General features: G+C 38.0%; 1 long non-coding RNA gene across 3 annotated transcripts in view; it reads right to left on the bottom strand.

Annotated features, from left to right (window-relative positions):
- Positions 1-24,435, bottom strand: part of LOC307160830 — a 94,056-nt gene that overhangs the window by 25,620 nt on the left and 44,001 nt on the right. For 2 of the 3 annotated variants that reach the window (XR_013821647.1, XR_013821648.1), the window contains 3 exons: positions 22,244-22,334; positions 4,149-4,273; positions 1,301-1,374 (listed from right to left, as the gene is read on the bottom strand). This is a non-coding gene — a long non-coding RNA (uncharacterized lncRNA). Of the gene's footprint in view, positions 1-1,300; positions 1,375-4,148; positions 4,274-22,243; positions 22,335-24,435 lie in introns of those variants that run through there. The other variant, XR_013821646.1, reaches the window with a different exon arrangement.

The raw sequence follows: 24,435 nt of genomic DNA, 5'->3' as shown, positions 1-24,435 counted from the left end.
CATATAAACACGCACACACACCTTAATACTCTAATATGTCATTTGTTCACAATGTCCGACCACACAATAAATCATTATACCATTTCGACTAGACACATTCAAAATGCAAAAATATTTGTTTTTCCAAACTGTTTGGAGCAATTTGTTATATTTTTGTAATTTTTGTATATTTGTAATTTTGAAATATAACATTAAAGAGTATATTTGATGTGATGAATTGCTCTGTCATTTATCAGATTTACCAATTGTTATAATTTCAATTTGTGCTGGTTAATTATGAACAATGGGTAAACTTGGGGGGAGACGGACGGGGGCGGGGCTCCATTAGGGCTCCTCCCCTAACTGCATGTGATCTCACTCCAAGCTTTTGATAAAATTTGAGAACCCCGTTTCTTTATTCTGAGAAAGCATTCAGTAATTTATTTGTAATGAACACTTTAAGAGGATTGTGATCATATTGTGACCGTTGCAGTGACCATAGAAAGAATTTATTCGCTCTACTCCTGAGCGCAAGTCCACCTTCGGTGTTGTGTAAGGTAGGCAGGGTTTTGTGTTTATTTTTATTTTCTGTACAGGCTCTTTTATTGTATATGACAGTGTAGACAGCTCAATAACCCTTTTATTTAAAGGCAAAAACCAGCCCATTGCATTACGACTGCAAGCAGGATCAATAATGTCAAAAATGTGATGTGCATTCAAATATCCCAGTGTGCAAGCTGTTTAAACGAGTGTTCTCACCGATACGCTTGATGTGCTTCATGGAGTTTTGATGCGTTTTATAGACTAAATATTGTTTTTTATTCAAATAAGAACAAATGGTATTTGTTAATCTTTGTTAACGTTAGTTAATAAAAATACAGCTGTTCATTGTTTGTTCATGTTAGTTCAGAGTGTATTAAAATCTTTTTAACATTAAAGTATTAGTAAATGTTAAATTAAAATTAACAAAGATTAATAAATTCTGTATAAGTGCAGTTCAGTATTAGTTCATGCTAACTAATGTATTTAACTAATGTTAACTAATGAACCTTATTGTAAAGTGTTACCAATACTTATATCATATTTTATATGACTGAATCAATATGACTATATTGTTGACTATATTTATGTTAAACATAAACCTGCATTGATACATTCAGACTGATAAAGAAGGACAGGAACAGTGAACACGCATGCACGCACACACGCACCTCATTCAGTGGTGACAGTGGTAAAGTATTAAAGAGTTACACTTGCATTTGTAGAATGTGCCCATCAGTTAATGGGTCACCTGTGATACATCTTCATCTGGGAGCAGTGGGCCATGTGGAGAAAAAAAATCCCCCTAGGACTGGAGATATAGGAGGCCTGTCACGCAGCCAGGGTCACAACATACTGCAAAATAAAGAGGAAAATACCCCTAATCCATCAGAACAACTTTTTCTACTTAGACAGAGAAAAATAAGGAGGGAGAGGGAGAGGGAGAGGGAGGGGTAGAGATTTTAAATATAAAGGAGAAATAGCCATATCACTGCTGACTTTTAAAAATAATATCACAAATATTATGCAATATAAAATAACCACATTTCAGTTCCTTTTTAAGAAAAGAGAGAAAAAAAGTGTAATGCGTGCATGTTTTATAAATTTGTGTGGATGACACTAATTAATATCTGTAATAGTGTTTTTTTCACTCACATTATTATTTAAAAAAAAAATTATATTCTTAATAAGTGGATTAAATTGACTGATATGCTATTTCAGTCTAGTATAAAAACACAAAATCTAAAAATTATTTTGATGAGCTACAGCATATGTAAAAATGGTAAATGCATTTACTAGTATAGATATCAGGATGATATTTACACAAATAGCTAGCATAAAAGAAATCAAAAGCCTACTTATCAAATGAGGTATCTTAGAGATATATATTAATAGTGAGATATCTTCTCATCCAAGTTGAGAGATTTTCTCATTCTCATTTATAGATAACAGAGTAGACAGGATCAGACGCAGCTCAGAATCTTTAATAGCACTGAGCAGCACATGATCCCTAGAATGAAGAATGTGAATGACTCCATTAACAGAGGAACATCTGCATGCACCAATAAAACAGAGAGATAAGAAGGAGGGAAGTATGCTGTATTGTTGTGCTCCACAGCTCAGACAAGGGAGGCTGGCAGAATGTCTTTCACAGAGAACAGAAACCTGGCCTGTATTGACAAAGACGACTGCAGAGTTTCCCCAGCAAATTGAAATTCAATTCTAATCTGGCTCTGAATTATTTGCTTTGCACTGTATTGTCAGAGAACAGGCAGCTTCTGAGGTTGGGCTGAGGGGGGAAATGATCAAGTTCAGCTCAACACATCTCACATAACACCTGAGTAAAAACAGCGTAATGGTAATATTACACATTCAAAACACCCAATATTACGAAAATAAGATGACAGCTTACTTAAATTATTATATTTGATATTAAATATACTTTAATAAGTTCCCATGTTCAGCTAATGTTTAAGAGCCAGGTGGAAATTGGTAGACTGGTTGGACCTGTTGTCCGTAATAGAGAGGCTTAGCCATGAGTCTTGGCTTAAGCTCATAATTCTGCTGTGAGAAAAGTGAAAGCTGGGATGGAGGAGGAATGCGGGAACATTTTTTAAATTAGTGAGGGGAAAAAAGGTGAAAGAGACTAAATTTAAGACAGTCGTTACTTGTTACCTCATTTGCACGCATGCATACTCGAACATGGGTGCTAGGATCCCTTATAACGCATGCAACAACCAAAGCATTTTCATCTATAAATCCAATAATGTTGTCATTAATTATCATATCATTAATATTTATCCATACCTGATACCTGACAATATATATAAAAAAAAACCTACAAAATTAAAATCAGTCATTTAAAATGGTACAGGTGGATTTAGGCATCACAACATCATAATGTACAGTTTTTTTAAATAGATATTAATTTTCATTACATTTAACAGTGTCATTAAATTTCTAGCGTTTTAATGATAAATTGTAAGTGGATGACATCAAAGGTAATCTAAATCTAAAAATACCGAAAATAAGAATGCCCAATTAAATATCCAATATAATCAGAAATACAATTCCGACCAATATGATAAATAAAAAATCTTTAGTATCAGCTGATAACCAATATGGCACTGCTGTTTCATTTGGAACTATTTGAAACTAAATCGGGGTAAATAATGATCGAATTGTATAATAGTCTTTATCAATATTAATGAAGCTATTAAACAGGCATGTTGAATGAACAGATCACACAGTTGATCATCTGGTCAAGGTTACCTCACGAACACACAAGTATGTCACTACCTTTTGCTCCTCTTTACCCCTACACCCCGACAGGTCGTGTTTAATCGACACTGTAATGTCAGAGAGCTTTCCGCTGCGTAGACGGACCACAGAACACAGTGACTCCACACAAGCCCCCATCCAACCCAGAAATCTCCAACTACCACCTCCATTCACCCAGATTCTGCCCCGCAGCTCCATCGGATAGAGCTCAGCCGTGACCAAGCAGCGCGTCAAAACGGAGCCCTCCTCCCCCTTCGTCCGCTGCCTGACCAGGGATGACAGGGTGGCTGACATATGTTGGTTTAGCCTCTCTCTCCTGGAGTGACATTTTGCCCAAGAGGCTGAGATAAAACAGATCAGCTCCAGTGGGCCGCAGCAAAGCTCCACTATCACACACTGTTGCGGTGATGGAGGCCTGGCATTTTGGCCGCATTGATCAATGACACAGCAAGTAAAACAAAAAAGGATAAAAATGCATTGTGATATTTTGGCAGGTTAGAAAGGGATGAAAGGAAGAAAAGGAGGTGAAGAGATGAGGCGGCAGCAGAGGAGGAGAGGAAAGAAGGAGGCAGGGGTGGGGGTGCGTGGTGTCTCTTTTCTATTTAAAGAGAGAAATGTAAAGGCGGGCGATAGATTGAGACTGACGTTGAACGGTGGGAAGACAAAGGCTGGGTGGATGGAGGGTAGAAGATGGACTCATCTCTATCTTTTTCTCTCCATGGAAGACGGCCACTATGATTGACAACCTAATTCTGTGGGAGCGTGGTGACACCTTTAATAACATGAAATCGTGTGTGAGTGTGTGTCTGTGTGTGTGTAAGTGTGACTGTCTCAGACTCAGACTCTACCTGTTAGCTGGATTATTACATCGTCAGCTTGGGGAATTCAGAGTCTTCTCCGCCACACTCCACTCCTGCTCCCAGCAGCGCCGTCGATCTCTTCACAGAAGTTCGCTGCACCTTTGCTGAACACGCTGATAATAGAGAATGACTTGTAAATGGCCAAAAACGGCTTGTGCTTTTCATTCCAAATGAGGGTTGGGCACAATTTTGTAATGTAATTGTTTTGTAATTGTCTTTCAGTTGATGAGTAGGAATTTGATTTAAAACAGTCATGTACCAAGAGGAAGCTGGGTCATTGCTGACAATGAAAAAGAAGAATTAGAATTTGAATTGGAATGACAGGAAGAGGAATTTACTGAATTGCAATTGCAATATTTAGCAGTCACACAATAGAGAAATTTTGTTAGTCCAACACAAGAAAAAAGGGAAACCATAAACATCTTCAGTGAACTGACTTCATTGACTGCTTCATGTTATTTGGCTCCACATTTTGTTATTTGGCTCCAGAATTCTGGGAAATAAAGTGTTCTTACAACATGGTCCATGAAATGATAACAAAATTAAATAAAATATTTTATTTGTGCCATTGCATATATTGACTGTATATACATTTACAATTATAACATTAAATACAGTTTTACATCATGTTTGCTACCTCAATTCAAATTCAATTCACATTCAGGAATTCAATTGGAATTCAAAAGCTATTCTTCAACCCTGGTCCAAATAATTGATTTAGTGTCTCTGAACTCTGTCCTGACTTCTTAAAACTTTTGCCCAGTTCACTAAATTCCCTCCTACCCTTCCATGATACAGGTGATCTGGAGGTCGAATGAGAGATAATAAGCTGAGAGAGAGAGCAAGAGAGTGATTTCAAACCCTGAACATGAGCCTGAAACTCATAACGTGACTCATAACACAGATCTAGCAGCCAAACGACAACAATGCTGCCAAATATCCTAAAGTTTAGCTGTCCAAACACAGACTGAAGGTGCTACTCCCGAGCATTGCTTAAGGTCACGGCTACACAGGCAGTTCCTCCAGGAGTGAGCTGAATCAGCAGGAGGCGAAGGGTGAGTCTCAGCTGTTCAGCATCGCTCAGGTCACGGTACATGGACATACACACACCTGATGCACTGAGTCATTAGTCTATTAAAATGCTGAGAAAGCTGTGATTCACACATACCACACTATCACAGTCAGATATGCCTCCAAAGCAATGAAAACAAACCCAGGACCTTATGACTTTGGTCACATAATAGTCCCATATTAGATTAAATTAGTTCTGTGCCCACTACATACATTTTCCTGAAGTGTTCAGAGACAAACTTCTATATACCTTGATAAAGAGAGTATAACGGCGAAGTAAAAACCAAATCATAATTGAAAAATATCAGACAGCGAACCATCAAAATTACCCCTAAATACACAATGTGCATTTGCAGCACAGTTCCATTAGAACTAAATTAATAGCAAACAGAACGTGGAAAGTTAGATCAACATGAGACATCAAACTCGTTACAAAAGCAACAGCAATAATTTTGTGAAGCTAAAAACTACAACACTGCACCAAGAAATGAATTCAGCCGATGCACTATTTTAAAGAATTGACATTCAGACTACAACCTGTACCTACAAAGAAACTTTTAGAGAGTGAGCAGGAAGGAGAAAGGGCAAATGTCAGATAGCAGATGTGTGTCTAGTGTGTGTTCATCTCAGTGGATCCTTGGCTCTCTGATACAAACAGTTTGAGGTTTCCTCATTAATCTCCTCTGGAGAGAAAACGAGCAGCATTAATCTCTGGCCTGGTGGGAGTCTACACACTACTGCCCACACAACTGACCTCAGAACAGCCCACACTGACCAACAGTCTATTCAATGCCAGCAGAGACCCGGTCCATCAGTTCAGTTCATGCCCAGACAGTCAGTCTAAACTGGTTCGGAGTAGAATGTATGCTTAATTTTGCCAAATATCTGCTGTAGCCAAGCTCAATTACAGCATATTCTACCTCAAGTTTAGAGCCAAAGACATTGCAGCTACTGATAGATAATTAAAGGAAGAGTTCATCTAAGTTTGAACTTGCCATCATGTTGTTCCAAAACTTCATACTTTTTTTTTTAATGCTTTTCCATTTGGATTTTAAAAGAATTTTCATGCAGCTCTCCATATAAAGCAACAAGAACAACAACAACAACAACAACAAACTATAAAAGAGGTCCATACAACTTGTGCGCTATATTCCAAGTTTTCTGAAGCCGCATGAAAAGTTTTTTTTGAGGCTGCTGTGTGTGATTTGGAGGGAAGAGTAGTCATTATGCTCAATTTATCTTAAACCTTAAAATACAACCTACTGTTTACTGATCACTTTTCAGGTTTGTGTGAGGAAATTAAATTTTAGTCATTATTCACTAATAATTTTCCTCGCCGGTGAGCTGATAATTCACAACTACTGCATCTGGATCTGTCGGGCCGCTGTGCTGAAGTCATGAATTTTAAAATGGTTCACGAATTGTAATGATTCGTTCAGAAATCGAAGTATAACTCACCGACTGATGGGAGCTGATAGCAGCTGTTCTTGAATTAACAGCTCACTGAAAGGGAACGTTATCAGGGAACACTGACTTAAATTTAGTTGTTTTCCTCACACAATGCAATTCTTTAGCTTTTGAAGACTTAAAATAGCAGTCATAAAGGTTTGAAATGACATGAGGATGAGGTAATTTTTAGGCTTAACTATACTTCTAGAAAATAACAAATTCTCTTTATAAGCAAGGTCAGTTAAATGCCAACTGTCAAAACACTCAAAAGACACAACTGAGTCCACATACAATCCATCCAACTGACATTGACATCCTGATGTATTTAAGTCAAGGAATGGAAAGTGCAAAGGCTAATACAATATAATATAATATAATATAATATAATATAATACACACACACACCTTCTTTTCATCCACTCACATTCACCACAAAAAAATGAAGTCTCTCTTCCTCGTCTTTCAGTTACACTTTATTAGAGAGAGTGTAATTGCAAAGTTACTAAGAGAGTATATCTAAAGTGGACCATCGAAAAAGTTAACTATCGTTCTGTTTAAACACTCTCCAAACAGTATTAGCAAGACGCCTTTGCATCCTCATTCCACTCTTACAGAAATGCCCTTGAAACAAGGATTGAAAAAAAAAAAAAAAAAAAACCATTATTGAAATACTGAAATAGGTGGAGTGATCACTGCAATGCAACCATAGCAACTCGTTCTCACCTTGAACCATAGGAAGTGGAGGTAAACACAAAGAGCAGTGAATTAAAAAAATAAAGTCTTTTGTGTTACTTGATTCCGTGTTACTGGAAGCTTCAGTGTGCGATTCGGAGGGAGGGATGGTGACTGCGCTCACACTATTTTAAAGCAGTAAAATACCGCTCACAGTTTACCCCTCACTTATTCTCCAATCTATACAAATCCCTCAAAAAGCACACTCATGCTTCTCTAAGAAAAGTAATCATGATTGACATTTGATAATGTAAATGTTTCATAGAATAAAAAGATTTTGTTTTAAGAGTCAAAAAAGTACAGTGCCATAAGATTGACTTTATATCCTTAAAGACTAGCTAATACAAACACTGAGCTTTTTACACTGGTTTACGAAAACCTGATACTATGATATCAAATAATTTATCGTTCAGATTTCATAGTTCACAGTGGTTTTCGCGATTTAAAGTAAATACAATAAAAAAGTCACAGATAGATATTCGTAAGATTTTATTTTGATTGTCCCCCCTTCTAATCTAAAATCAGATATGCACCGGAATACATAACACACCTTGAGCAGGGGTGTGAGGACAAGGGTGCGAAAAACGGATGGTGAAGCTTCTCACACTCTTATTTGAAAGCATGAGACTGCATACGCAAGTCCCACTCCTGTGTGTGTTCACTCAGCAGGTGTAAAAGTGTGTTTGTACTGACGAAGTGACGGAATGGAAGTGGGCGAACGTGTTTAAACGATAGGCGTTGTGTGCCTATTAAAATGCTAAAAGAATCTGATTATTTTCTTCCAGGGTTACAAATGAGAAAACTATAATGTGTGGCAGGAAATCGAACATAACAGTATATGTGTATATAGTGGAACTCTGAAGCGGGCATGTGCAGTGCCCGGACACGGACAGTCTGTGGCGTGCACATAACAGAGATGCATGATGGCTGAGCGCGAAATCCGAACGGCACCATCTTCGTTAAAAGCTAACGTATGGAAAATTGGCAATTTCATTGTGACCTATTTTGTATTTTTTGTATGAGAGCAGCTTTCTGTATTGTTTAGTTTTCACATCAATATGCTGTAAACCGATCTGTTTTACGTACGTTGTACGTAAGTTTACTGTACTGCCCTCCACAGTCACAGTGTGTATCAGTGCAATGCCAGTCACATACAGTTACATTTTGACTGTGCTCTATGCAGATGTTCATTTACTTTTTTGTATAAGCTGTTTTTGATTGTGGTATAAAGCAAAAATTTCAAGTCATAACTCTTTATTATTTAGTTGTGTATAAGTGCGGCTTTGTATGTTACTAATTATTCAGAATCAAGTCCACAAGCATTATTTTTATATGAGAGCTGCTATAATTCTATATTTTTTAATGAAAGCGGTTTGTGATTTTGCTACAGCAAAATGTTTATTTGTTTTTTTTTGTCTGAAGGATTATGTTGATCATTGCACATAACAGGGGGATGTTGGTTAGAAGTCTATTATTAAACCTTAGACATTCAGAATATGCTGAAGTTTGTATTCATTTACTTGTTTGTATTCATTGACACAATAAAGTATGCTGCTAGTACAGGCACACGTTTATTTTCCTGTTGGTTCTTTGCAATTTTGTAACCTTACAGTTAACTTGCCAAATCACTTCCATTTGTTTTATTAATAAAATTAATATACAGTAAGATGTATTGTAAGTAAATTCTTTATGGGTCATTATAAATACATTGCTTTAAAAGTACCAAGGAGTCACACAAAATTTCTCCAGGAACCTCTTGCATTTTGATTTTATTTTTGGCCTTGACAAAAAAAATAAAAAAATCGGAGGGTGAAAGTCAAGTTACAGTACAGAAATTCAATATACAAATAGCACTCCTCACACAGCAATGGTGTCAGCATGTTGCTATGCTAACAATCTGATACTTCAAGCAGCATGAAAATATAAAGAAAATAGATAGTGTACAATATTTGATTTTTAATTTAGATTTAACTCTTTTGAGTGAACTGTATTGGCCATATTTCAAAATAACATCATTTCATTTTTTTTTTTGATAACCCATCAAACTTTCTCTCGGAGGCTCTCATGCTGAAAACAGCAAGAAATAATTTACAATAAAAAAAATTGTATTAACTAAAATATTTACTACTGACTTTATGATTGGTTACCAAACAGCTGCTGCTTAGCAATAATGACCATATTCTATTTCATAATATATTCTGCATCTCTCTCTCTTATTCTCTCATAACCAATTTCACCATCATCATCAACCTAATTTCCACAATCAATATCCCAACCACATAAATGCGAAACACTTCTCAAAGGCATCTCAGGGACTATAATCACTATACTCTTGTGTTGACAGACTATAGGAGACATATGACACAGGTAATTTCCCACCAGACTGCTGTGCACCAGTGGTATTAGATTAAAAAACATGTAACAAAGCCTGTGATAAAGGAGGAGGAAATCTGCGCATAGGGAAAAGAAGCCATTTGGACTGGTGCTTCAATAATGGATACTTCATGACTTTTTAAAAAGGCTGAGCCAATACTGTTGCTTGTCTTAGATCTGTTCCCTCTGCACATTGCTGCTTGAAAACCACACATTAAATTGAAACATTTAAACAGATGGATTAGAAATATTCTCGCCACACTTTGGAGCAGACAGACTCAATCTGTCCTAGTATACCAATCCCTGTATACAGGGCAATTCTATTAGCCAGGTAACCTTTCAAATGACAGGCATTCTGTGTGCTCTTTTGTAACATATAAAGACAAATCTATACTTGAGTACAGAGGTGCAGGCAGAGAGATGGAGAGTGACACAGGGCGAAATCAAGTTTAGAAAGATGGAAAAAAGAAAAGATATAAAAACAAGATATATTTTAAAGACAAATCTTTGAATCTGAGACTCATCCTGCTTAAAACATCTTATACGGGCCAAATGTGGTTTGCTGCTTTTTGCTGGTTTAAGCTTGTCTCCTAGCAAGAGATTAAACAACAAGGAATCTGGCTACTGTGTCTTCCAAATATTCAAATGCTAGTTGGGATCAGAAATGAAGAAAATGGGAGAATATAAAAGAACTGAATGATTCCAAGTGTAGGCCAGTGGAAAATATAAAATGTTACATTATTTTATTAACGAATAAAAATAAAGCATGACAGAAAAACATAACTTAGATCTAGACAGACTTAGACAGATTTGTAGTTATTATTTGTAGTGCAAATTCAGCTGCCAGTCTGGCCAAGCTGGTCTTTAGCTGGTTTCCCACCCAAAACCACTATAAAGCCATCAACCAAGACCAGTCTAACCACTTTAGCTAGACTAGGAAACCATTTGCTGGTTTAAGCAGTTTGTTTCGGCAGGGCAGAAACAGTGTTCTGGGCTGTTTCAATATTGCAGTACCGTGAAGCCAGATCTTTGTTCAGAGCAGATTCACATTTTTTTTTTATTAAAGCAGTCTGCCACTTGTTTGAAAGGAACAAAAGAGAAAGTATTGCGAATGTGTGTAGGATCCCATTCCTGAAGGCTGATGCGGAGGCTACAAGGCTGCAGCAGCGTGTGGCGCAGTGCGCACATACACACAAACAGAGATGCAAACATGTACCCAAACATACAAAGACAAACACACAAAAGAGACACGCAAGCACTTCTGGGAGCATGCCGGTGTATTTGCCAATGGGTCTTTTCATCGAGCTCAAGACCTTCTGCAAACAGAAGAGACAGCCCAAGGCCAGTGTAGAGTAGAGAGAGAAATTTACTGCTTTTTCTTTTTTTTTTTAAATGTGCTTATTTTCTCAATCCCTCCCTCTCTTGCCATGTGTTTGATGAGAGAAGGTCATTGAGGAGGACAGACAAATATGTTTCTGTAGCTAAAAAATTTGATCAGGAAATGATTGCGCCATTCTCTCCTTAGGTTTGAGCATGTGAAAGTAAAATACAAAGGACCAAGATATTCAAGTACATAAATGAACAGAATTTGTTTGTTGTTGTTAGTAAGGCGTTTTTTATTTTATTTTTTTATTATGGACACTTTTAGACCAGTGGAGTTTTATAAAATAAACTGTTAAAATATGTTTCAATGTTTTAATAGTAGTCTTTTGACCACTAACAATGTTCTACAGTAAATATACATGCATTACAAGAGAATTCTGTTTTTTTCTTCTTCTAAAAGTCATGAATTTCCACCACAGGAGTAATTTCCACTACATCTGGATGGAAATTATGTCACAACTGTGGGACTAGTTTCACACTTGCATTAATCCATATTTTATGATGGATTTTCATATTTTAGAAGTTAGGATTTCAAGGTCAAGTACAAGGGTAAACAAAATCTAAAGGCTACGTAAAGGCCATTTGAAAATTAGCAAATATAAATGAAGGCATGGTAAAAAAGCCTTTGAGCTCAAACAATAGAGCATGGCACTAGCAATGTCAAGGTCATTTGTTTGATTACCAGGGACAGCAAAAACTGATAAAATGTGTAGCTTGAATGCAATGCCAATTTAGATAAAAGTGTCTGCCAAAATGCATGAATGTAAAAAGATTCCAAGGAAGTTTTCAAATATAAAGTAAATGTGCCTAAAGTTGAAGAAACACTCATTAACAAAAGGAAAGTCAAAAAGCTAAATTTACTTTAATTCTCCTATAGTATCTTGTGTTATGAATTGTGGTTCATTCGGCTGTTGCTATAGACACCAGTGGCCAACAAGGTCAGAAGTTTGCTTACTGTGTATTTTTTCTTTGTTTCGTTCGTTTGTTTTGTTGCTGCTGGTTTTCTGGTGCCGTGACCCAGCAAAACAAATTCGGCATTTATGTGATTAAAGTCGAGTCAATGTCGACTAGTCGCTGATGACGTCATTAATGTACAAATAAGCCTGAACCTTGAGATGAGACTAGAATGCGGGTTGCCTTGTGCATAGCTATGGCATATGACAGTGCTTCCCACAAGGCTATTGCTCCTACATAACAGCTTATTTTTAATCAGTTAATTTGTCTTTAGGTTGTTATATTTCTCACACATTTCTGCTCGTTCTAAATCAGATACAGATATAGCACAGTATAGATAAAATTTTTATGAATGCATTAGTGAGACAGCGTTTGCGTGTGAATTAATTCCACCTAGCAGCGTCTCTCTACTGTGGTCTCTTTACAGTTTAGTTACTAAGAAATACATGTTAGAACCTTTCAGTTTCTAAGCTATTTTATTGATGAATCACAGAATAGTGTTGACAATACATTTCTACGCTACTGAATGTTTCTGTGTGCGCGGAATCTGCATGTGATGTGTGAGCTACTATCTGTATGTGTGTGCGCATTACAATGCAGCAGCGCATTAGTTTAGAACAGCGATTAACTTACGTGTCTAATAAGTTGTTTAAAATGTTCATTCACCTGATCAGTTTTGAGAATCCAGATGGTATAATCAAACATATCTTGTGGAGACCTCTCGGTGTATGCATTTATTTGTCATTTTAACTGCTGGAAACGGAGTGTAAAAGTGGACTTCAAAAATGTCTTATCCTGTTGCGCCCTCTATAGGCTATGATCAGAAACTAGTCGAAGTCAGGCTTAAAGCATCATGGCTGAGCATTAAAGTCGAGTAGTCGACTAGTCTGTGCAACTGCAACCCCTAACCGGATATGAGCAAAATTTTACTTATTTACTTGAGACAGACCCAAAAGACAAGACATTGCCTTTGCATGTCATGTTGATCTAATATTACCTCTCATTTTCTGCTTACATTTACTTGCTTTGAGAACTATAGAGAAAACTCAGCATGACCACCAGACAAAAATCACAGACAGGCCATGGTCTGTTTCAGTAAGTAATGGATTGATCTGTTAGGGATGTTTTGGAGTGAGGCTGGAGACAAGGGGGGGGCGGTTTGGCTGTGATCATCCAGCTTACGGGAGCGTCCCCACCCGCTGCACCACATCATCTATCCCTCCTTCTCCTTCATCTCACTACATCACAGATCTCTTTTTCCTCTTTCCTCCCTTGCTCATGGAGAGTGTGCTCTGGAGTATCCCTCTTCAATCTCCCAGCTCAGCGTGAACCCACCACAACCACGGACACATCACAGCATCTCCTCCACCCTCTGGACTCGGGATTGAGTGCTGCCTCCAGATCCTGTTCGCCTGATATCATTCCTGCTGTGAAAAGATGCACCACAGAAACGCAAATGATAAAGACAAAAGATCTCAAAACTAAAAAGATATCAAATGAAGAAGCGAAGGAGTGAGAGAGAGAGACGTTAGAAGGGGAAGTTTGGAATAAAAATAAATTACGTAGATATGGGCTATTTTAAGCATGTGATGTCCAAGAGAAGTGGACCAAGAGAAAACGGTTTTGTATTATAGGAATCGTTCAAAATCGAAAGTAAATGAATAACAGGCTTTTCATTTGCTCAATGCTATCATCATTTGATGCAAACCCTCTTTTGCTCTGATAAACTCCTGATTTAAACCCTTGTGCAAGATTACATAGTGTACACGAGATGTTTATGCATGTCTATGTTATATACTTCCTAGCCAAGTACATTCCTCCCAACCAGCCCTGCCAATCACATGTCAGCATTTATGCATATTTTTACACAGCCAAACATGCTGAATCCATAATTTTTCCCACCCAGAAGTGACATATCTCCTCCTAAATGCACTAGATTCAATCCTCATCTCATTGAGCTGCATAGTTAACATCTGACCGACATGGCCTGCTGGACAGGAAGCCTTTGCTAGAATATTTAACAGCAAAAAAAAAAAAAAAAAACAGCCCACAGTGATTCATTCATGGCATGAAAGCAGAAATTAAAATTCCGCCTCTTCTCAAATAGCAAAGTTGACAGACTGACCCGGAATGTGGACAGCGCAACTGAAAGACAAAAAGGTTGCCGATCTTTCACAGCCTGGGAAAAAATGGGTGGCAGCCAGAGGTGACCTGTCCTGACTGTGAAAACGGAAGCAATAGTTAAGAGTTGAGCATACTGGTAACCAGTGACCTCTGGCAAACACATTTACACAGTTTTCTTGGAAGAATTCAGACTATGTAGGTAGTCTATGGAAGTTATAACAGATTAATGCATATTCTGTGACGATGACAGGAGCAAGGAACACACATTCAAGGCCATAGAGATGTTGTGAAATAATGTCCACACCCCATGGTCAATCAACTTCTCCTCATATTCTTATTTATTTTTCATCTCCACCTTTTAAACTCTTCCTGTTCAATCATCTCTCCTTGCGTCAAGTCCATCATATCTCGTCTCACAAAAGGAGGTATAGATGTGTGTTGTTAATTACCGCTGGCCACCGAGGCGTGCTCACAGCAGCATGTTTCAAATGGCCACTTGTCTCAGACACACAGCGGCATGTGTAATGAGTGCTGGATGAATTAAGAAACAGGGCCAAGGACAACGACAGCAAGGAGGGGTGAGCCACCCCCTGACCCTGAGGATTAACATCGAACTGTCACTCAGGAGGAAAAGGATGGATAAGGGATGGATGACCAGAGGAAAATTCCAGAAGGACATAAATGTGAGACGCTGAGACTTAAGACATCATCTCGATCAAGAGAGCGCCACAGTTTGAGTTTTTTGCTGTCTGAACCGTTGGCTGTGGTGTGGCTGCTCTGTATGCCAAAAGAGAGCCAAGCGGTGGAAATCTGTCTGTCTGTCCATCATCTCTCCAATCACTTTTGACAGCAGTATGTGAAAACTCACTGTCAGCCACAAATGCACATCAGGCATTCAAAATGGCAAAAGAGAGGAGAGGAGAAGAGAGGGGGGCGGGGGTGGGTGGGGAGACTGAAAAGTTGAATAACATTTTTACAGATTGATTATTTTAAATTATTTTTTTATTTATGGTACAGTAGGTCATAATTTTATTTCTCAGGTTTAAATAATGTATTTTTAATCTCTCTCTCTCTCTCTCTATCTATCTATCTAATAATAATAATAATAATAATAATAATAATAATAATAATAATAATAATATTGAAAATATCCAAGCAACAAAAAAACTTAACTTAAAGTTAAGTAAAAAAATAAATAAAATAAAAGTAGTAAAGACTAAACAAATAGACTATTGATGAAGTACAACTTTCTTTGAAAAAATTATATAGCATTAAATGATTTAAAAAAAACAGCTAAATGAAAAACAAACTTAAATGGAAACCTGCTGCTCCAATGCACAGAATCATACAGCTAATAAGGCATAAGAACTAAAAAACAAACAAAACATATTCCTTTAACGTAATACATTTTTTAAAGAAAAAATAATAATGCATGGCCTCTCAGGGCTTTCGCAGTACGCTGCTGCTCCAATTCACAAAGAATCTTACAGCAACAAAGATGCACTATTTGACCTTAGAAAGAAAACTGCCTGTGTGGTGACAATAATAATAATAATTTGTTACATTTATATAGCGCTTTTCTCAGCACTCAAAGTGCTTTACATAGAAGGGGGAATCTCCTCAACCACCACCAATGTGCAGTATCTATCCACCTGGATGATGCGACGGCAGCCATATTGCGCCTGTGTATTGGTGGAGAGGAGACAGAGTGATGAAGCCAATCAGTATAGGAATGATTAGGAGGCTATGATCGACAGAGGCCACTGGGCAAATTTGGCCAGGATGCCGGGGTTACACCCCTACTCTTTTTTTTTTTTTGAAGGACATCCTGGGATTTTAAATGACCACAGAGAGTCAGGACCATGGTTTAACGTCTCATCCGAAGGATAATGCTTGTTACAGTACAGTGTCCCCGTCACTATGGGGCGTTAGGACCCACACAGACCACAGGGTGAGCACCTCCTGTTGGCCTCACTAGCACCTCTTCCAGCATCAACCTGGACTAATCAGGTCCTCCTCGAATTCAGGTCTCCATTAGGACCCCAAGGAATCCCATCGGCTCAAATTACTTTTAATGGGTACTTTCTTTAGCACCTGATTACAATTCCTACAAAATCATGTTATGATAAATGCTGTTTGAACCACATTATAATGACCATTAATGTCTGTATTAGTTAGCTTATGTACTAGCATACCCAAATTAGACTGATAGCTTAGTTTATACAATCATTTGCACTTGCCCTACAAGACAATCATTTTTTAATGCAATTACATTTTATATTGTTAAATGTCCAAATATTTTAGTAATAAAAAGAATATAATGATGTTCAATTATTCACTTAATAGGCTATTATTATTATTATTATGCTAAGTAATTAATTAACAGTTTATCAAGTGAAAGAAACTTTCATTTTGTTTTACTATGCACTATATAGTAACCAATACATATTTTACACATATCGTTCGTATTAGTGATGCGCGGATCACGGTTTAACTGCTGCAGATAATCCGCGGATCGGGCGGGTCAAGTAATAAAAATAACATTCTGATAAATTTCGGGTGGGTCACGGGTGGATATGATAAATCATTATTAATGAAAATTTTAACTATACATTCGCTAAAATATGAGCATGTCTAAAATGTAATTTTTTTTCACGCCAGGCAGACAGGCACTAATTTGCACTCTCTTTAAGATATACGCTGCGCGGGGTCCGCTTTTTTAAGCAGAAATGGAGCAGGTCCATGAGTGAAGTAAAAAAGGAGAATTAAAAACAAAACAAAAGGAAGGAAAGAAAGAAAAGTACCATGTGGGAGCGTTTTAGCGAATTGGTTAACGAGGATGAATCATTAATTTATCATCACACATAACACATAAGAATAATTGTAATTTGACCATCGTGTGCGGATACTTAAATCAGAGAAAATTATTGATGCTTTTTGGATTTGTTTTTGGCTGCGGATTCGGGTGACGTTGGAGCTCATCTGCGCATCTCTAGTTCATATGTACTTAGTATAATCATTACCTGAATTGATGGAGACCAGATTTCGAGGGAGGACCTGATTCATCAAGACACCTGCCATCCCAATCCCAATCCCATTCCCAACACAGCCCGTTTTGAGCATTTTTGTTCAGAGAGGGCCAACAACAGCCAATCACAACAGGAGGACATCGTTAAGGTAATTCAAGCAGCCAATCAAAATAAGAGTTTCAGAGAAGGCCAGCAGCCAATAGCATGTGTTAACACATAAGTTTGGACCCCGTCCTCTGTCAAAACTTACTCGTGTTCGTGAAAATTTCAGCTCTTGTGTGTGTTCAGATTTGCGTGCGTGTGCAGAACAGAACAGAACTCATGCTTGTGGTCAGTTCCGGGTGTGTGAGACCTGTCAGGACACGTTTAGTTATTTCTCCACAAAACGTGTGGATTTTTGTGCACAATCATATTTTTTTGTGCTCGAGTTTGCAATTTCTGTAGATTTACATTTTACGTGCAAGCCTTGTCACTGTGCTCACACTGATTCTATCAGGTGCTATGTAGAATTTTACTTGTGTATAAAATTGTGACAAATTTCTTATTAAGCACACACAAAGGTACAGAAAGAGGAAGTATACAAATTGCACTGCATAGATAATAAGTCACGTTCAACCTGTACTTCTTCCAACCCAGCCAGCTGTATGTGTGAGTGTGTGTGTGTCTAATGTGAAAAACAAGGGGCTCCATACTGCGCCGGTTCCAACAGCATCTGCCTCTCTTTTCTCTAAACTTCAGCAGCCACACCTCAGTATGAAAGTGTGTGTGTGTGTGTATAAGCGGATGTGATGACAGCTGCTCTGCACAGTGTGTGTACTGCTAAACTCTCGTCCACCCCTGCTGACTGTCCATGCTGTGCAGGTATAGCAGCTCTCTCCTCTGTGTGTCCTGCTGCCTCATTAGGCGCAAGCGACATACACACACACACACAACAAAAATAATCCATTTGTCCAGCAAATGAGGCTCTCATGTCTTCAGTCCATATGAGATCGGAAACAGGTAGAAACAATCCTGTTAGTACTGTCCAATCATAGACCAGCTCAACATAATCAGTCAGAATCTGTCATACCACTTCTACACTGCAGCTACTTTACCATTGTTTGAGACCAACAAACAAATTGGCTCCGTTTCAGTTCAGAGTGTGACTTTGAATTTAACTGGCCACGCCCCACAGGAAACGGGAAAATGAAGTGAGTTTCCTTGAATTTCAATTCATTTGAATTCTTTACATTCGAATTAAAACTGCATTCAAATTTAATTCTGCATCCTATTTGCTACCTCAGTTCAAATCAGCTCTCGGAATTGAATAATTGAATTCTAAATGGTGCACAACCCCGCCAACTTCCAATTAATGTTCATGGTTTAAAAATGAAACGTTCAAAGTGTGGTGTTCGGGTGTCCACATTCCTTTTGGTCATGTAGAATATATGGTGACAGTAACTTTGGTTCACATACTGAACAAACATTGACTCATTATCTGCCTCTCACACTCTTGATTTTTTTTTTTATCTCTGTTTCTCTCTTGCTCACTTCATGAATATTTAGTGCTTTTCACTCAAACAAGACAATCATTAATTTCAAAGAATGCCCTTCATTCAATCAGCTCAGCCGGAAAGGGCACTGCCTGAGTGAAAACAAACAAAAATACTACAAAACCACTCTGCAGACACCATTGACACCTCTAGCTAAAGTAAATAATGTGTATCAACAAGTCAACCCAAAGAACATTCAAAATCAGAAAGTGTACAGGGATCCGGCTATAAATAGACTAGATAACTGAAGAGATCTTTATTGCATCCCTCAAAGACTTTGCCCTCTTGTCTCATCTTATCCAGCTGCGAACCAGACGGCCAAAAGAGGAACAAAGACAGACAGGAAATGATGAGTGACCTCTCGCTTCTAAAAAGCTGATTATCATTCATCATATCATAACATATCCTAAACGATAGTCCGTTCTGGATCCTCTAATCTGATTGGACAAACTGCATTCAAACGTGCTAAATCTTTAAAAAAACGGGAGGGACAAAGCTGAACAGTTTGTATCATTATATTAATTAAGGAGCCAGCAGTTTTAAACCTCATTTGCTGAAAGGTAGATGATGTTAAATAGGCAGTATCTCTAAGTCTTGCTTGTGTGATATTACTAAAACACACTATAGAAGGACAATGGAGAGACAAAAAAGGAAAGGCTGAATGGAATTGAACAGAGATTTATATTTTTGCAAATAATATTAGCGTGGAGAATATGAAGGTACTGATGTTTGTAATTCAAACAGGACTAATACATTTTATTTCCATGGTTTCAAATGAATCAACATGCTGTACTTATTACACAGCCTTAACATAAATGGGGACTAAAAAAAAAGTTAGGTTGATCAACATTTATTATCTAAACATTCTTATATGCACACATACACATATGCACACACTTACACGCATTTATAAAAAGAGATAGGGAAAGATAGAGGAGTAAACTGGATTAGTTTGCTCAGATTTGCAGTCAATTATGAGGGATTTAGGCAGTGCTATGTGAAATCATTCTGGTGGCTTGCTCCTAATATTACATCCAGAGAACGGGTAAGCTCTAGTATTTCAGTGCCAAACCCCTCTGATAATCAGAGCTGAACTCCCTCTGTAAGAAGAGCTGTGCTGTGGAAGCCCTGTTATGAGACTGCATAGTCCTTGAGCCTAGCTCTAATCGATTAACTCATTACATACTTAGATCTATGTTTAGCCGCTATGTCCATGCCAGCACTCCACCAATGCTGTGCCACACTAAAACTAATGGCTGACAATGCATATTTAAGGTTGAGTGTCACTGATAGGACCAGTGATGATGGGACGGATAACTGGATGCTTATGGGTGGAAGTTTAAAGAGAATTAAAGTTCTGTAATTGGTTTGTCATTATGGACTTATATTTTAATATAAGAGCTCATATCGAGTTCTCATTCATCTAAATGAGACGACATCCACACACAAATATATTGGAACAAGGCTGATGATAATCTACAGCAATGACAAGGAACAAATTCAGACCAGAACTAGGCCAAGATCAAAGACCTCATTAATTTAGCTCTTTAGCCAAAAAAAGGGCAGTCTGTATTTAATAAAACTGAATGACTGAGAAATGCATACATACATATGCACAAAAACCTTTAAAATCCAAACAAAAATGTGCTCCTCCATTCTGCAATTGGGCAGACAAACAAATAGAGAGACACCAAACACGTGTCACTTTGTTGAACTTCAAGGGTTGGTTCATCCACAAATTCTGTCATAATTTACTCATCTGCATGCCGTTCCAAACCCATAAGACTTTGGATAATCTTTGAAACACAAATGAAGAGATGTTTAATGAAACCTGACAGGTTTCTGTCCTTCCACTGAAAGTCCAGGTAACCAGAACTTAGTAGATATATCGAGGCATTGTAAAACAAATCCATATGAATAAAGTGGTTTAATCCAAGTCTTGTGAAGATATACGATTGATTTATATGATGAACAGATTTAATTTAGGCTTTTTTTTTTATTTCCAACACACATACATAGGGCACATCACATAAAAAATATCTTAATTTGTGTTTTGAAGTTTAACCAAAGTCTTATGGGTTTGGAAAAACATTCAGTTGAGTAAACCGAATTTTTTTTTTTTTCATTTGTGCATGATCTATCCCTTTTAGGGCTCAGAGTTTGGCTGATTAGCCCCTGCTGGTAACTACAGTCGTAACTACACCACCTGGCTGCTAAAATGTGCATTTTGATTTTATTACAGGAAATATTTACATTTGAAATATTCAATTATATTATAATGTGTGTTTTACCAGTGACCAATTTTTGGAGGGCTCTTAAAAGCATGAAATGGACTTTTCTTGTCAGCTACCGTTAACAGATGAGCTTGGGACTGATGACATCATGATCAGAGTGATTGGTCAAATGGCATTTACAGCTCATGTGACTGGCTCAATAAGTTCAGTGTAAATTCCCTTAGCAAAGAAAGCAGAATTGGTCGTGAAAAGAAGTCGTGTACTTGCAGAGGATGCTGCACCAGCCGGAAAACTGCCACTGAGATGACTATGAATGCTAATGGTTAACTTTCCACAGATATTACAGACATTCTTGGCTCAAACGAATAAAGCAATGTTTATGAATGCCATAGAGCCACAGATTTTACACTTTTCGGGGAAATCAACCAACAAATGGCTTAGTTAGAGTTGTCTCTACACATTAAACTGGACAAGAAAATGGTATTTCACTATTGAAAAGAACATTACACATATCACCTTTAACGAAGTCCTTTGACTAACTGTACAAAACAGAGAGCAGAAAGACTTGTGAAAAGTGTCATTAAGTGTGCCCTTTCATAGTCGTGAGTGGTTATGAGTCTGGGACTACGAGATCCAAATGAGGCTCTAGATATGACAATAAACCTGCACGCACACTCACACAAACAAAGACAGGTGGGATGGGGATTGCTTACAGTATAGAAAGAGCTTTAATGAAATGACCATTGAGAGACATTTTACCCAACAACAAAAAATGCTTCTGTAATTTGCTGTCAGGTTGTCAAGAGACCGGCAGAAAATAGCAAATGATCTCAGTGGTCCAGCTTCTTGTTTAAAAGAGGAAAAATACAGAGAGAGAGAAAGGGAGAGAAATGATGTAAGTGAGCTGGGAAAGCGAGAGAGTGAGAAAGAGAGAGAAAGAGAGCAAGAGACAGGGAAGACAGTATAGAGGAGATGGAGGAGGAGGCCATTAAGCGTCTCTCCGGCTGCTTTGTTTGCAGTTTATGTTGCACTTTATTTCTACCATAAACAATCGCATGAGCCCAGCACATCTTGAGCACCTCTATATATTACCCACAATGCCCTGTGGGGCGGGAGAGTGTGGCACTAAGGGAGACGGGAGGGAACATTATGCAGATTCTATTATTCTTTGTCTGCATCTCATGACACCACTGATCCGGTACCTTATCCCAGTAGCTTCATCCAGTCCTTCCAGCAACTCCACGATTCATTCTTCCTTACCGCTGCAGCTGCTCACTCCACCGTATTCCATCACTGTGAACAAAGAGGACAGGAGCTCATTAATTAACTTATAGGAGTTATTATATTATATAATTATTTTTAAAACAACAGTTTTATACGACCCTTAAAATTAAATAAGCATATTTTTGCTATTGTGCTTTAACTCCTAACTAGGCAACTAACAAGGCACAGTTAAGAATCAGTTAAGAGCTTGTTTTTGGTATGAAGTGCAGCATAAATTTCTTCAATGTAAAGCAGAGTCTTTGTTAAACTAGCTATGAGCACAAGCAACCACACTCAGTGGCGTTGTGGAGTGTAGCTCCACCCATTTTGAAATATAATTGGTCCAAAAATATGACTTACACCATTAGTTCCCCACCCTGGTCCTGCAGTAGCCCCAACACTGTACATTTTTGGGCTGTATCCGAAAGCTTAAAAATGGTGCCTTCGGAGGATGCATTTAAGGTAGGCAGGCATCAAGGCATATCTGAATCCAATGTTAGCTTCACTTCACCACAGAATGGAAAGCACAGGATTGTGGGTTATCAAACGCAGCAAAGGATACATTTATGCTGCCTTCGAAATCCCACAACCCTGTGCTTTCCATTCTGTGACAGTTGAGCTAAAAATTAAAGAGGATGTCTGAAAGTTGCGAATGGTGGTCAGTTTGTGAAAATATGTACATTTTTCGCCAATGTTTTCCACTTTTGATGTCATTTCGAGCGAGAAATTACTATTGTAGATATAAAATATTTGCTTAGTTACTGTATCACCAAATTTCTCTCAATTTTACTGTAGATTAATGCCTCAGAAGTCCAAAATCAGTTTCAGCAGGTAACTTTGTGCACAAACGCTGGCTGCAAAGTCATTGCCTGATAGGGAAACGAGGCAATAAGTCAGCTACCTAAGTTTCAGATACAGCCTTGATGTCTATCTTATTTGGCTGCGTTTACACTTGGCATTAACATGCGACCTGTATCCGGATGTTGTCCACGTACAATTGAAAAGACAACGCGCTTCTGATCGGAATGTTATTTAATCAGCATGTCCAGGTTCGGAGGTAGTCGAGGACGCATTGTGATCGGATCTCAGTGGAATGTAAACGCAATCACACTTCACAGGTGGACGGCACACAAAACCCGGCCCACTGCCACCCGTAGCTGTGTGGTTTTGCGATACAGTCAAGTGCGAAGTACATCGCAAATATACTGAAATGTTTGCCTTTGCACCTGCAAGTTGCAGAACCATTAATTTTCTGTAAAGAATGTGTATTTTTCCCACCACAGCTGGCAACGTTCTCAGACCCATACGTTTCTCTGTACCGTTTCCATTACAGCATCTATCCACATTATTAGTACTTGCAGCCTCTTCATCTTCCTCATTTTGCAAAATTTGTAAAATGTCCCCCGACTGAAAACTGTTTTTAAAAGAAAACCCACCATTTCAGGTCGACTTTGCACCGGAGCCATCTTTCTTTTTTTTCTTTTTTGTTTTCGCGGGAATGTGAGATCCGATCTGTTATCCAGATACAGAAGCCACTCGATGAGGACAGGTGTAAACGCACTGTGTCCTGATTGGCTTATAATCCGATCTGCTTGATTGGATCACGGTGATCGCATGTTAATGCCAAGTGTAAACGCAGCCAATTGATACACTCATCTGAAATCTTGGTGTCTTTGCTAACAAGCTGATGAGTTGAATCAAGTGTGTCTAATTAAAAGGATAGTTCACCCAAAAATAAAAATGTTGTCATCATTTACTCACCCTCATGTTATTCCAAACCTGTATGAGTTTCTTTCTTCTGTTGAACACAAAAGAAGATATTTTAAAGAATGTTGGGTAACCAGACAGTTGATAGTAGTCATTGACTTTGTTTTTTTCTTACTATGGAAATGAAATGGCTGCTATTGACTGTTTGATTATAATATCTTCTTTTGTGTAAACCCCACAAAAAAAACCCACAAAGAATATCTATGCAACCATTGATTTACTCATACTCACATATGCATTTGCTATATGGTGAACATGTAAAGAGAGAAGAGATGGATTTTGCTGAGGAGGCAGTAGATTGCTTCAGGCGTGGTCATTGAGCTACGCTTGTGGGCGATGGCTGTTTCAGTAAACACTCTACGGG

The sequence above is a fragment of the Squalius cephalus genome (genome assembly GCF_949319135.1).
Source record: "Squalius cephalus genome assembly, chromosome: 6".
Taxonomy (NCBI): Eukaryota; Metazoa; Chordata; class Actinopteri; order Cypriniformes; family Leuciscidae; genus Squalius; species Squalius cephalus.
The sequence above is the reverse complement of the archived record's forward strand: the minus strand, read 5'-3'. Positions and strand labels throughout refer to the sequence as shown.